Genomic DNA, 13,866 nt, shown 5'->3' on the forward strand with positions numbered 1-13,866 from the left:
TGACAATATTTGTGAGGTACTATGCCATGTAAAACTTCTCTCCAAAAAGGTGCCGCACTGCGGCACGCCGTTCGGACTCGGCTTAAAACTTGAATCGGACTGCACTCATGGATATGTGAGAAGTTTGCCCCTGTTCCTGAGTGGAATGTTCATGAGCAAAATTTATTTTTAATTTTAATATAATCTTCGTTCTTTTTTTTTGATTTAATTATTTGTTTATTTTTTCAAAATTAATCATTCATAATAATACTTTTATCCGCTCTCAATTGTCTGGTTTTGTGACAATTTTAATATTATGCATTTTAATGTTCAAAGTTTTAATAATTGTCCTACGTCTTCCATGTTGGCAGAAATTAGAAATATAGTTGAAAACAGTTCTTTGGACCTTATTGGTTGTTGTAGTTGTTGTGTTCTATCTTTCGTCCGTTTGATTCTGTTGAGTGTCAAAACCCAGGAACTGCCACAAAGATTGAGTGCGTCCATAGGGGTCTGGGTCTGGCTGGGTTACAATCGGGACATTCATCTTGCACGTCGACATCAATTCTTGCTTTGTAGGAGTTGAGACGGCTGCATCTGCCGGAACGTAATTGAGCCAGAACTACTCTGGTTTGCCGGGGGAGGTTAATTTCTTCAGGTGCAATGGGAGGCGATCGGGGCCTTAATTTCTTGTAACGCATCCCTATAATGTTAAATTTTCAGGGCAGGTCATTTGCCCAGACATTTCGAAACATGATCGTGCTAAGGTGTTGTGTGGTTCCTAAATGTAAAAACATTTATTAAGCCGTTACAACATTTTAAAACGTTTTTTAGTTATTTACCTAAGCTTCAACTTTCTAAAACTCATTCCGTCTTAATAAAGACGGCAATATTGGACTTTATCCTGATCTAGATTTTTCCTAACAGAAATTTGAGTCGGTGCCATTGTTGCATAAATTGAACTTTGGTCAAGAAAACTACTTTTTTAATGGCATATGCTATTTAAAGAGAAAAAAATTTGTTCACAAAATTGCGGAAATAACAAATTGTACGATGCCCAAAGAAGTTGGGATTACGTAACGAAATTGAGCCAGGATTATTTCTGCAAAAATGACTTGAAAGTACCAATCATTTGGTGCCGCCCAAACGGATAGAAATATACTTCGACGGACCGCAATACAGCAAAATTGTCGCATTCACTAATCCACTACAATCGTCGATATCTATCGACGGTATAGATATTGAGCAGTCAGATGATCTTGATGTTCTGGTCATGAAGATACAATGTGATGTCCGTTGGTCGAAGCACGTGTTCGAAGTGTCGAAAGAAGCATTCAAGTGCTTCTTAAGCGGTGCAGGAAGTATATCACCTCTTCTGATCTTCTCAATATCTATAGTACCTACATCAGGCCGATGATGGAATATAACTCATATATGGGCAGGAGCTTCAAAATCATCCTTAAAGCTTCTTGACCGGGTTTGAAGGAGAGCGATGGTGTTGATTGGTGACAGTAGAGTATTCAATTTTAATGCTTCTCTTGAACATTATCAGAATGTGGGTAGCGTTGTAATGCTCTACCATTATTTTCATAGCGTGTGTTCCAGGGATATTCGCCTTCTTATCCCAGAAACTCACACTTGTTTGTAATTAATTGGCCACTCGACCGAACCATCCATTACCGAGAAAATTAATTTTTTACCCGAACCATTCGTATGTGGAATCGACTTCCGGCTAATGTCTTACCCAGCGACACTACACTCTCTTTCCCGCCTCCAACCCTTAACTTTCCTATGCACTGCATATATCCACTGCGTGTTGGATACGTGAAAAAAAAAATCTGGGGCCTGGAAAAACAGTTATTGTTGAGAAGGTTCCCGATCCTCAACGTGTGACTGTTTGGCGCATTTTATGGCTCGTCGTTGTCTTGGGACCTTCATTTTTCGAAAATGAGGTTGGATCAACAGTTACGATGAATATATTGCGCTATCGAGACAAGATTAATGACTTTTTTTAGTTGGTATCGCTTTTTATACCCTCCACCATAAGATGGGGGTATACTAATTTCGTCATTGTGATTGTAACTACTCGAAATATTCGTCTGAGACCCCATAAAGTATATATATTCTTGATCGTGGTGAAATTTTATGTCGATCTAGCCATGTCCGTCCGTCCGTCCGTCTGTCTGTCGAAAGCACGCTAACTTCCGAAGGAGTAAAGCTAGCCGCTTGAAATTTTGCACAAATATTTCTTATTAGTGTAGGTCGGTTGGTATTGTAAATGGGCCATATCGGTCCATGTTTTGATATAGCTGCCATATAAACCGATCTTGGGTCTTGACTTCTTGAGCCTCTATAGTGCGCATTTCTTATCCGATTGGGATGAAATTTTGCACGACGTGTTTTGTTATGATATCCAACCACTGTGCCAAGTATGGTTCAAATCGGTCCATAACCTGATATAGCTGCCATATAAACCGATCTGGGGTCTTGACTTCTTGAGCCTCTAGAGTGCGCAATTCTTATCCGATTGGAATGAAATTTTGCACGACGTGTTTTGTTACGATATCCAACAACTGTGCCAAGTATGGTTCAAATCGGTCCATAACCTCATATAGCTGTCATATAAACCGTTCTTGGGTCTTGACTTCTTGAGCCTCTAGAGGGCGCAATTCCTATCCGATTTTAATGAATTTTGGCACGTAGTATTTTGTTCTGATATCCAACAACTGTGCCAAATATGGTCCAAATCGGTTCATAACCTGATATAGCTGTCATATAAACAGATCTGGGGACTTGACTTCTTGTTTTGCCTAAGAAGAGATGTCGGGAAAAGAACTCGACAAATGCGATCCATGGTGGAGGGTATATAAGACTCGGCCCGACCGAACTTAGCACGCTTTTACTTGTTATAGGATTGTATTGATCTGGATCTTTGGGGTCAAGTGAAAGATAAGGTGCCAACAGCCCAGCGTTGATTCAAGACAACAAATATAAAATTCGTGAAGTTATCGAGGAAATGGGGCAGCCATTTTAGGATTTGTTTATGCAAAATTTCATGAAAAGTATAAGGAATTTTTTAACGTGGTCTTGGTGGCCATTTGGCTGATGGTCTTTTTCATTATTAACGGCATACCTTCCTCTCTTTTATATACAGATTTATTTATTCAAACATTAAACGAAGCCAAATACCAAAATAAAACCTTTTGTTGGAAACCCCTTTGCATACGCAACATGTGAAGCTGACAATATTTTATAATGGGAACACAGATTCGAATTATAACGTTTTTCTTACTTTCCTTTTTTTTGTATTAAATATGTCTTTTTTGTTTGGCTAAACGCCAGTTAAACAAAACACTTAATCGACTTCTTAACTGTGCCGTTCTGCACTTCCGCATTCGCAAATATGTGAGCAGCACTCTCTTTTCTCTTGGTGGCAATCACAAAGTAGCCGCAAGTTTTCAAATGTATTTTTTAGAGTTGATTATTTATGATGTTTATACATATTTTTGGCAATCACACTAGCGAACAAGTCTTAAGAAATTGGTGTAACATTGAAGTTGGTTTCGCTTTATGATCCCATGGTAATTACGGTTGGATTTCATCTCACCTTATGTGGACGATTGTTTTGGCTGTCGCTGTTTTTTTGTGGTCTATTTCGGTCGGTCTACGCCGAAAGCCAAAGCAGAGATAAGTGTCTACGCTGGTAATGGAAAACTTAAGCAAAACGAGTTCAAACTTTGCTTATCACAATGACTCATAGGTGTACGAGTATGATGGAGCTCCCGTTGAAGTGATCGCACTCACTCTACGGCTTGGTTTTATTATTATTACTTTTTTTTTTTTTTTGTTATTCAACTCTAATCGTTGTTGGCTACGTTGGTTGTGTGTGTCCAGCATACTGTTTGAATTATACTCAACCCACACACACACACACAGAAAGTGTGTATACAAATGAATGATGAATGCATTGTGCGATGGTAATGAAAATTTATTTATCATTGTTCATATTTTTACAAACTGAATTTACTCGTTATGGCGTTTTTCGTATCTCCGTTTTCGCTGATTGTTACGAAAAAGGCTATGACTTAACTTGTGAAGTTTTGCCACGGTTTGCTGTGGGGTTACAAAGGGGTAAGACAAATTTTACACTGACTGGCGTAAGTATCAACACACAATGGATTTCCACTTAACTTTTTGGTCTCTATAAAAGTTGCGATAGGCATGACGTTATGCCTCGTTCGCAAATGCATCGATATGTGCTACATACCTTGCATTAAATAAGCTGATGGCTCCTCCCTGCGCTGGACTAGAATACGATGGGTAAACCTAACTAGGTATAAACTGTTATCCGCTTATTAGATATGATTTTAGCTCCCACCAAAAAATCTATTAAGGAAATATTCCAAATTTTACAGATTTTCTATTTGAATAGGTAAACCGAGCTAGGTATAATCGTGTAAACCTCCTCACTAGCTATAATCTCTTATCCACGTATTCGATATGATTTTATCAGGAGTAGCACCTACCATAAAAATCTATTATGGAAATATTCTAAATTTTAAAAAATTATTTTTGAATTTAACATCGTAAAGGTGTGGTAGAAAGGAACAATAGTACTTGTGCAATATGTGTTTGTAAACAATACTTGATGCTTGGCGTAGATGCTGTAGAAGATCATAACGGAAAACCACATGCACAACTTTTGTTAGATTGATTAGTAATATGATTGTGTCCTCTTTGCCTTCAAGGAGTATTTTTTGCGAATTTGGCACTAACATAAAAACGTATGATTTTAACCCTAAAAATGTGTTTTCAATTGTTACCAATTCCGGCGTTTAATCCATGTTTGGGGTTTGGCGCATCCAGGAACCTTAATAAGAGTTTTCCACCTCTTTTTTAGGTCACTTCACGACGTAAACTTTTAGTAAGCCGATGCACGATTTTTTGCGTTTTCCGTCTAAAGAGTTTCATTTACGCAATTAACCGTAAATTTTAGATTGAATATAGCCAATCTGAGATCCGCAACTAAGAGTTCTATGCCATTAATGTCACTCTCCTAACGGGAGACATGTGTGTGACACTTGATTTCTTGATGGTAATTACTTTCCATTTAATCCCGTTGGATAACTGTCCTACCTACTACAAGTCGTTGGTTCGATGCTTTAGTCTCTCACAAATTATCTTGGTGAGTAGGTAAAATAGACTGTCATTACTTGCTTGCCAGTTAACTATACATTTACAAATATGTTGTCGTTTATTATCTTTGTTCTGCACCCCAGTGTGTATATATTTTTTAAACCAAATATTCTTGCGCCAGTGTCGTGTGACGCTATAACGAATAAATACTACATTTGTGACTAAATATAGCTGTGATTGATACGAAATATAGATGTTGCAATGCCATTTTCCTTTGATAAGATTTCTGAGTTGGACAAGTCATACATTTTCTTTTCATGGTATGACGTTCAAAATTTCCTTAGAAATGTTAATAGGAATTGAAACAGCACAATTCTTTTTAATAAAAAAAGACTTTGTCCATGGTATCATTCATATAAAAAAGAGAAAGAAAGATATAACAAAATTTCAAAGGGATTTATTTTTGTTTGCAAATCGCAAGGTTCAACACTTTAATTATCTTTTTTCGGAAAGCTGCTTTAATTCTAGAGTTTTAAATGTAGAAATTAATGGAAATAGTCAGTGGCAACCACCAACCAAGAAAGGGGGTTAGTCGTTTGGTTATTTCACTATCTAATGCGGTGGGACCATTAACCATCCACTTATAATCAACTTGTGTCCAATGCTATTGTGTTATAAGAAACGCAAGCACACACAAGACCACGCCGCATTTGCACATGAAATGGTAAAAATTGTACCCATTATGATGATGGAAAATTCTTGGGATGGGCGAGATCTGGTAGGAGGAATCACAGCCAAATGGCCTGCGGATGGAACTGTAATTAAAAATACGGCCCATTCATTTCGCCAGGATTTTGTAATAGCTCTGCAAAATTCCCCTCTGTATAGATAACAAGTGCCGAGTGTGTACTTAACCATTTGACAATCGGTGAAAAGCTCTGCAATTGTTTTGAGTATGACGACAGCCGGTGACGTTCCGTTAGGCAGCCTTGTGACGCTCAGTAAATCGGTCAGTTTGTCAATCAGTTCAGTCAGCCACATGGACACATGACGTCGTACTTGGCGTGTTTTCTTTTGTCACTACCCATACACAACCCCTTCTTTCGTCGTCCACAGGCACATATTTCCACACAGACGCACGCCCGCCCAAATGAACTTGTTTTAATGCCAAACAAATGATTAGTTTTCTTCCGCCTAGCTTGGCGTTTGTTCTTTTGTCCCGTCGCTTTGTGTGTGCGTGTGTGTATCTGTGTAAGTTCTTCTGTGGAAGAGGAAACTACAGGTTTTTCTTGTTGGCCGATTTCATTATGCATCATGTCCATTTTATTGTGGCCACCACACACATTCGAGTTCATTGTGATGTTTGTTTGCCATAACCAAGATTTTGTGATGTAGATTTTCTTTCGAAATACATTAACCACTGCTTTTCATTTTCATTTTCCTCGGCAATAGCCGTCTCTAAGAAGCAAATGTCGTTGCGGGGCATGTTGCTAAGCTTTTTGGGTGCGCATCAAAAAAGAAGAAACTTCAAATGAAAAAAAAACACACACACAATGACCACACAATCTTCAACAAAGGCAAACACTTTCTATTTCCCAATGTTACACTGGACAGCAACAGAGCATAAACAAAAAATTCTACTTCACTGAAAGGGTCTCTTATTGCGTTGTCCGTCGCTTTCATTTCATTTGAATTTCACTTGAACGCCGATAATAGTTTTGAGTGGGTGGAGGTGGAGGCAGGCCCCCTGGCTATCTTTCGTTCGATAGACATTGGCCGATTGCATCAATTTTGGTTTACGGCCCATTTCGCGGCAGTATTGACAGTTGAGTCTATAAATGTTGGCACGACATGTTAAGCATGTATCGCTGGTCCTTGTCACTTGCTGACGAGAACGTTGAGTTAAGCGGGATATGCTTCACTCAACTTACCTGTAATAATTAGTAATCAACGAAACAATAGTGACATTGTCCATATGAGCATTAGTTGCACAAAGCCTCTCCCCCCGTCGTCAAGTAAGCACCAATTAGTGGCAATTCTAATCTTCGCACCAAATCAGTCGTTTCATGTTTGCCATTGTGTTTGGTGGTAATCAATTCCATCCTTTTTATACTAATAGGACAATAAATTATAGCCAAATTAACTATCGGATCCTGTGACACACGATTTGTTGTCACTTTTGCACTATGATTCAAGTCTTCGGGGAACTTGAACGATTGAATGGGGCATTATTCTACACGGACATTTGCAAAGTGGACATACAGAGAGTATTTCCTTCCACTGTATAATAAGTATTTTGCATACGCCCAAGCCCATTAATGAAATTTTTATGTATTGGGTTGCCCAAAAAGTAATTGCGGATTTTTCATATAGTCGGCGTTGACAAATTTTTTCACAGCTTGTGACTCTGTAATTGCATTCTTTCTTCTGTCAGTTATCAGCTGTTACTTTTAGCTTGCTTTAGAAAAAAAGTGTAAAAAAAGTATATTTGATTATAGTCCATTCTAAGTTTTATTAAAAATGCATTTACTTTCTTTTAAAAAATCCGCAATTACTTTTTGGGCAACCCAATACAATGTGATCAGTGCTAAGCTAAATTTTTAAATCCCCTCTGTATAAATAGCCAAATCGAATTCTATTCAAACACCAAAACTTCTGATTGGATTTGGTGAAACCCTAATTTTGGATTTTAATGCATTAAATGCGTCCAAATTTGGAAGTCGTTCGCGTACTTTATTTGTCTCCGAAGAAAGCGCGAGAGAGAAATTTTGATATTGATAGTTTTAAAATCGAGAACCTGCAAATTTCGGCAGGGAATTTTTGCCAGAAGGAAACTGCTATTTTATAACAAATAAAAGTTAACGCCAAAAAGCATAAATAAAGCAGAGGTAGTTAGAAAAATAATGTTTATTGGTATTTGAACCAGAGACAAATGGGTGCTGTCCGATTCGATTTTAAGCTCAATGATAAGGGCCTTTTTTTATTGACGAGTCCGAACGGTGTACCGCAGTGCGACACCTCTTTGGGGAGAAGTTTTTCATGACCGCCGTACCATTTTTTTCAAATGACATAGTTCCTAGTAAACGTCACCAACATTAGAGGGAGGGGGATAACTACCTCTGAAAATAATTTTTTCTGAGGTTCTCGCCAGGACTCAAACCCAGGCGTTCAGCGTCAAAGGCGGACATGTTAACCTCCATTGATTGATGTGTGCACAATGCATATGCAGATGATGTTCAACTTCTTTTGAAAGGAGATTATGGTCATATTAATGTTTTGTAGTCTAAAATTGATCTGGTTTAGAATCTACATTGTCTTGAAAGTTTCAAAGACTTAGGCATCAAAGTTTTCCACTCGGAATTTTCATGACTTCATTTATCGTGTTATGGAGCCATTATTAAATTTGTTAACTGTATGAATTGTATTTCAATTGATGAAAAGTTGTCCTTTGAGTCCCATATAGATAGTGTTGTTTCTCGTACAAATAGGTAGGGATCAAACCTACGGGGTAGAGTACAAATTTGATATAGCTATACGGTTATCTGAGAGGTCGTCCCTCCCTTCCATCAAAGGCGGGGTGTTACCATGCACCCACCAGAAATTGGTGACACCTGGGTGGGTGCACGTGTCACGAGTTCACTTGTGGAACGATTAAAAGATGGGTTGCGGCGTGGAGTTAGTAATCCATCATACGGAAAACTTAAAAAAATTACTATGAAAAAATGGAGAAGATTAAATACGGATGCCTCTAGTTATCACCCCCAAATAACGCCCAAACGAGGCCGACCTAGACAATATCAGACTCAAATGAAACAACTTTACCGTTTGACTATAAATGTGATATTCAAATAAGTGAACAAGTCCCTCCATGATCACCCATTCTCAATTGGATATATAGGCGGACCGGGACAAAATGAACTCAATTTAAGGATCTTTTGGGTAGAGAACTTATTTCAGCCCATTATTTAAGGGTCTCATTTTGGCACAAGTGCCTAGAAGGTCGCCAAAAACCCAAAACGACATGTAGACCGATTGGTAGAAAATTGGACATATAGACCAATCATGATACCCTAATGAAAGGATATCGAGAGCAGAAAACAAATCTGAAATCCACTTCTGGTCCCAAGCAGTTTGGGGACAGCCCACTCCCAAAACATCCCTCAAGCGGGACATACAGGGGAACGGATAACTGATTGTCTCACTCTTTCGATATTTTTCGGAGTTCTGATGGTCCGTTGAAATCCATTTCTCGGTTTAGCGACATTGCTGCATCTTGGGATCTTTTTGCAATATTTGATTAAAGCTTGTCTTGATTTTTCTTCTGTATCATTCATTATTTTTCTATAAAATTGATTATCCAGTTTCTTTTGGCCACATTTTTGATTTCTTTTAAATTAGATACTTTTTCTCAACCTTTTTTTATTGAGTCAATCCTAGTGAACTGTACTATACTTTTTTTTTTGTTTTTCTCATACCCTGAAAGGGGTTTATTTTATTTAGCTAGAATAACATTAGTTAATATAAGTAAACTGAGATTTTCCTGTTTTGCAAACTTGTCGAATTTATTTTTTTATTCAAAGGTTGATACAACTAACGTATTATGAGTACCTATGATCTCTATGTCCGTTGTTGTTGTTTGTAGCAGTGTGTTGTACGAGAGTTGTTTTTTATATTTCGGGATTAGAGAACACAAATACAAAGATTAATCATCGAAATTCGCGTTATTTTGTTTCAAAATATTCCCCATTGAGATCTATACACTTTTGCATGCGTTTGAACCAATTTGCCACTCTGATTGAGGGGTCTCCAAAACATGCATTCTGAACGCATCCACCGCTTTCAAGTGTCGAAAAAACGTTGGTCTCTCATTTATTTTTTTTTTTCGTACGGGAATAAAAAGAAGTCATTCGGTGCCAAGTCATGACTATACAGCTGATGACTCATCAAATCGGTGTTTTGAGTGCTCAAAAATGCAGTTGTTTTGTATTTTTTGAGGTTTTCTTTTGACCAATCGAATTGAATGTATGCCACGGACCCACGAATGCCTAAGGTTTTCTCAATCCTACGATAGGTCACATGACGATCTTGTAATAGCAGTTGGCGCACAGCATCAATGGTTTTTGCAACAACTCGAATTCGTCTTGGAATAAACGATGACCTCGGTTGAAATCACCATACCATCGATAAACACTGGTTCTTGATGGAGCTTCATCGCCAAAAATTGAATTAAGTTCATCGATGCACTGTTAATAATGTTAATAATCGCGCGAAAATGTTCACGATTTAATTCCATTTTTTGGGCGAGATGAAGTCTTTTAATTCACTGTAAACAACACAAATAGCGCTCGTATGTCAAAACGTTCTGAGTACGTATAACCTCAAAAATGTCAAGCTTTACGATAGAGCTGTCAGTTGGCAGAATGCAACACAAGGGTTGTCCAATCCCGAGATATAAATGGCAACCCTCGTGCACCACAGAACAGATTGCTACCATTCGCTTTTATAACGCATTCATATTTTCGTTGCTTTTGACTTGCCTTCATTCCACAATAGCAAGTAATGCTGTTGCTTTCAAATGCATTAATTTTTTGAAGATTGCCTTTTTATGTATTTTTTTTATATATCCGTTGCACCACAAGCAACAAACTGAAAGCTGACACACTAAAAATGAGGAATGATTCGCATTCGCTCAGTATTCGTTCAGTATTCGTTGCCAATTTGGTGTGGTGTGAAACATGGAGTTTGAAATTAGAAAAATTTAAAACTCCCTTGCGACAAGAGCACGGTCCAAAATCGAAAGAAGACCGATCCGTACAATATGGAACTCAAATATAAGGTATTTGAGAGTAAAGTACGAATATTATATTAGAAATTGTGTCCAAGTATCTAGGGAGTCGGCCCAAGTCCAAAACTACCCCAAGTAGGCATTTTGGACGATCATACCAATATGGGACCCAATTGATTGGAGTATTTTGGAGTATACTTCGAATATTGGCCCCAAACTCCTAAAACAGTCCCCAAATCGTAATATTAGCTGATCATGACTATATGGGGTTCCAATGGCAGGTATTTGAGAGTAGATTAGGTTGGGTTAGGTAAGGCTAGGCTGAAAAGAGGATGCATGCCACTACAGACATACACCTAAGTCGGTAATCGGCTTGTTGTGCTAACAAGTAATCTCGAAAAAGAAAATCTAAGTTAAGAATTCCGTGCTACTTACAAAATCTTTAATTGTTTTTCATGCCAGGCCCCTAAGTTGGTATTGTGTCCCCACTTAAGTGCCGGTATCTGTTAGAAACCAAAGCCGGGCAATGACAAAAAATACTATACTGACCTCCTTCTTACTTCCTTTCAGTTATATTTTCGCCGTCCTGCCGACCGTTTCCCCGTTTCACAGGGTTGCATGCTCATTCATCGTCCACGACCTTAAGTCGGACTGCGTCTACCCGAAAGGCTCTGGGTTAACCAAGTTTATTGACGGCAGTCATCTGGCCTTCCCCGCCAAATCGTCTACCCTTTCGTTCTCCCTTACTTCCTTATGGCCCGGCACCAAAACGATGCGGATTTTGCCATCCTCAGAGAAGGCGTTAATCTCCTTCATACACTGCAAGACTGTTCGTGACCTTATCGTCCTGGCTGTTATCGCCCTTATGGCAATTTTACTTTCCGTAAAGATGTTCACAAGCGAAGTCCTCGCGTTTGCACCACTCCACTTTACGCATTCCGTGATCCTCCTGATGTCCGCCTGTAGGACCGTATTATGGTCAAGCAGTCTAAAACAGATGTCAGTCCCTGGGTTCTCAATGTAGACCCCCAGGCCCACTCTGTCCTCTAGCTTTGTTCCATCAAAGACAAGATCTTCCAGATGGCAATATTAGGGTTCCGTCAATCCAAGAGTGTGCCGCTGGCAGCAGTGTCTCGCATTCGACCTTAAGGTTCATCTCATCAGGTATCCAATCGGAAACCTCTTCCCTTCCTTCCAGGAGAGTAGATTACGAATATGAGACTTAAATTTGTGTCCAAGTATCTGCCTGGCACTTTCACTCCTTAAATCACTAATAATAGGTTAGCTGACCAGTCATGACAATATGGGCATTGTGTAAGTTGGTCTAGAAGCAGCAATATGCTTTATAATTAGAAGGGGACGAACCCTTTCTTTCGTGCTCTACTTTCAAATACCATTCATTTGAGTCCTTTATTATATGCCCTGTCTGTATGTACGGTCTGTTGGCCTGTTTTTAAGGGGTTTTTGGCCTATTGCTCCTTCCAGACCGTATTCTGTCACTACTGTCACGATCGTCCAATATTTGAGGGGGGTTTGTGATCGGGGCGACTGCCTAGTTACTTGTACCCAATTTTTAATATCGAATTAGTATTCTACTTCCAAACACCTTTCATTTGAGTTCCAAATTGTCCCGATCGGCCCACTTCTATTTTTGGGTGTTGCTTTTGGGGTAAGGCGGAGGGTCCGGCCCCTCTCCGATATCAACAAGGTATATAACCTCCTACTCTTTTCAGATCAACCTACATAATCTGTGAAAATTTCAAGAAAATCGGTTTAGCCGTTTTTGAGTCTATACTGAAAACAAACAAATTTACAAACCCACTCCCTTTTGTTTAAATCTCACTTTGGACTATATGGTCGTTTGGAGTTCTTTTGGATGTAGGGCTGCTCCCAAGACACTTGGGTGCAAAATTCTTTGTGCATTCTCTTCCTCAATACATTTCCCCATTCTATAGTGGTTGGCACAACAGAAATTAACGAAGTATTTGAAAATATTCGCTTTGATGCGCACAGCTATTGCGTGGCGATGGTGAGCGGTAGTGTATATGCATAGTGTTTCCATAAAATGCTTCTATAAATGTTTAATTAATCCGATCATGAGGATATCTTTGAACAAAACCCAATAAATATTTGCACTTTTTGTGTTTGTTGTCTCCATTGGGGAATATTCTTATTTGCGGCCCCTTTCAATTTAGATTTAATAAATATACCACGAAATTATTACTGAAAGTTGCAAAGTAGTTTGAGTCGGGAGATCGATCTATGTGGCCGCTTTATCCTAATACGATTCTTTGTTCCAAATATCAACGAAATCGGGGGACAAATGGAGCATTTGGTAGGTTATGGTCAATATTGGTAGTATTGTTTTAAAATCTTTGTTTTTTTTGTTGATCGGTTTTTGTTTTGTTGTTGTTATGCGTTCAAGATCAGTTATTTTTGGCTGGCAATTACCACAGGGGTAACTACCAAACCAATGGTTGTCCAACTTATTTATTAGTGTGGTACAATAGTTACCCCAGTGGTAAATGCCAGCCATAAATAACTGATCTTGAATGCATAGACAACAAAATGGAACTAGGAAAAAGAAAAACAGATCAACAATACCTGGCGTACGACGATGTTGGCTTGCATATGCGCAGCAACAGCAGCAAACCTAATACAGTCTCTCCGCAAGTAGTGATCTTTTCAAAATGACTACTGACAGCTTCCTTCGATGTTATGAGCAATGAGGAAAAATGAGTTTTCACATTTAGACTATTTTTGTCTAAGCTCATAAGCTTGTCTAAGCCCAGAAGCTGCAGTCCACTTAACCTTTCGACCAGATGGTTTTAGAATTTTGGTAGAAAGTAATTTTCTTGAGTTGAGACCCAACACATTTAAGTATTTCTCATACGACTCAATTACTGGTAGATTGAAAGATTTATAGCTCATTGAAATACGTATGCTGGCAAACAGCAGAGATTTTGCTG

At 38.7% G+C, this 13,866-nt stretch overlaps 1 protein-coding gene across 14 annotated transcripts in view; it reads left to right on the forward strand.

Moving 5' to 3' along the window:
* Positions 1–13,866, forward strand: part of LOC106084576 (kinesin-like protein KIF13B) — a 35,612-nt gene that overhangs the window by 3,765 nt on the left and 17,981 nt on the right. The window lies entirely within an intron of this gene.

Source organism: Stomoxys calcitrans, chromosome 5 (genome assembly GCF_963082655.1).
Source record: "Stomoxys calcitrans chromosome 5, idStoCalc2.1, whole genome shotgun sequence".
Lineage (NCBI taxonomy): Eukaryota > Metazoa > Arthropoda > Insecta > Diptera > Muscidae > Stomoxys > Stomoxys calcitrans.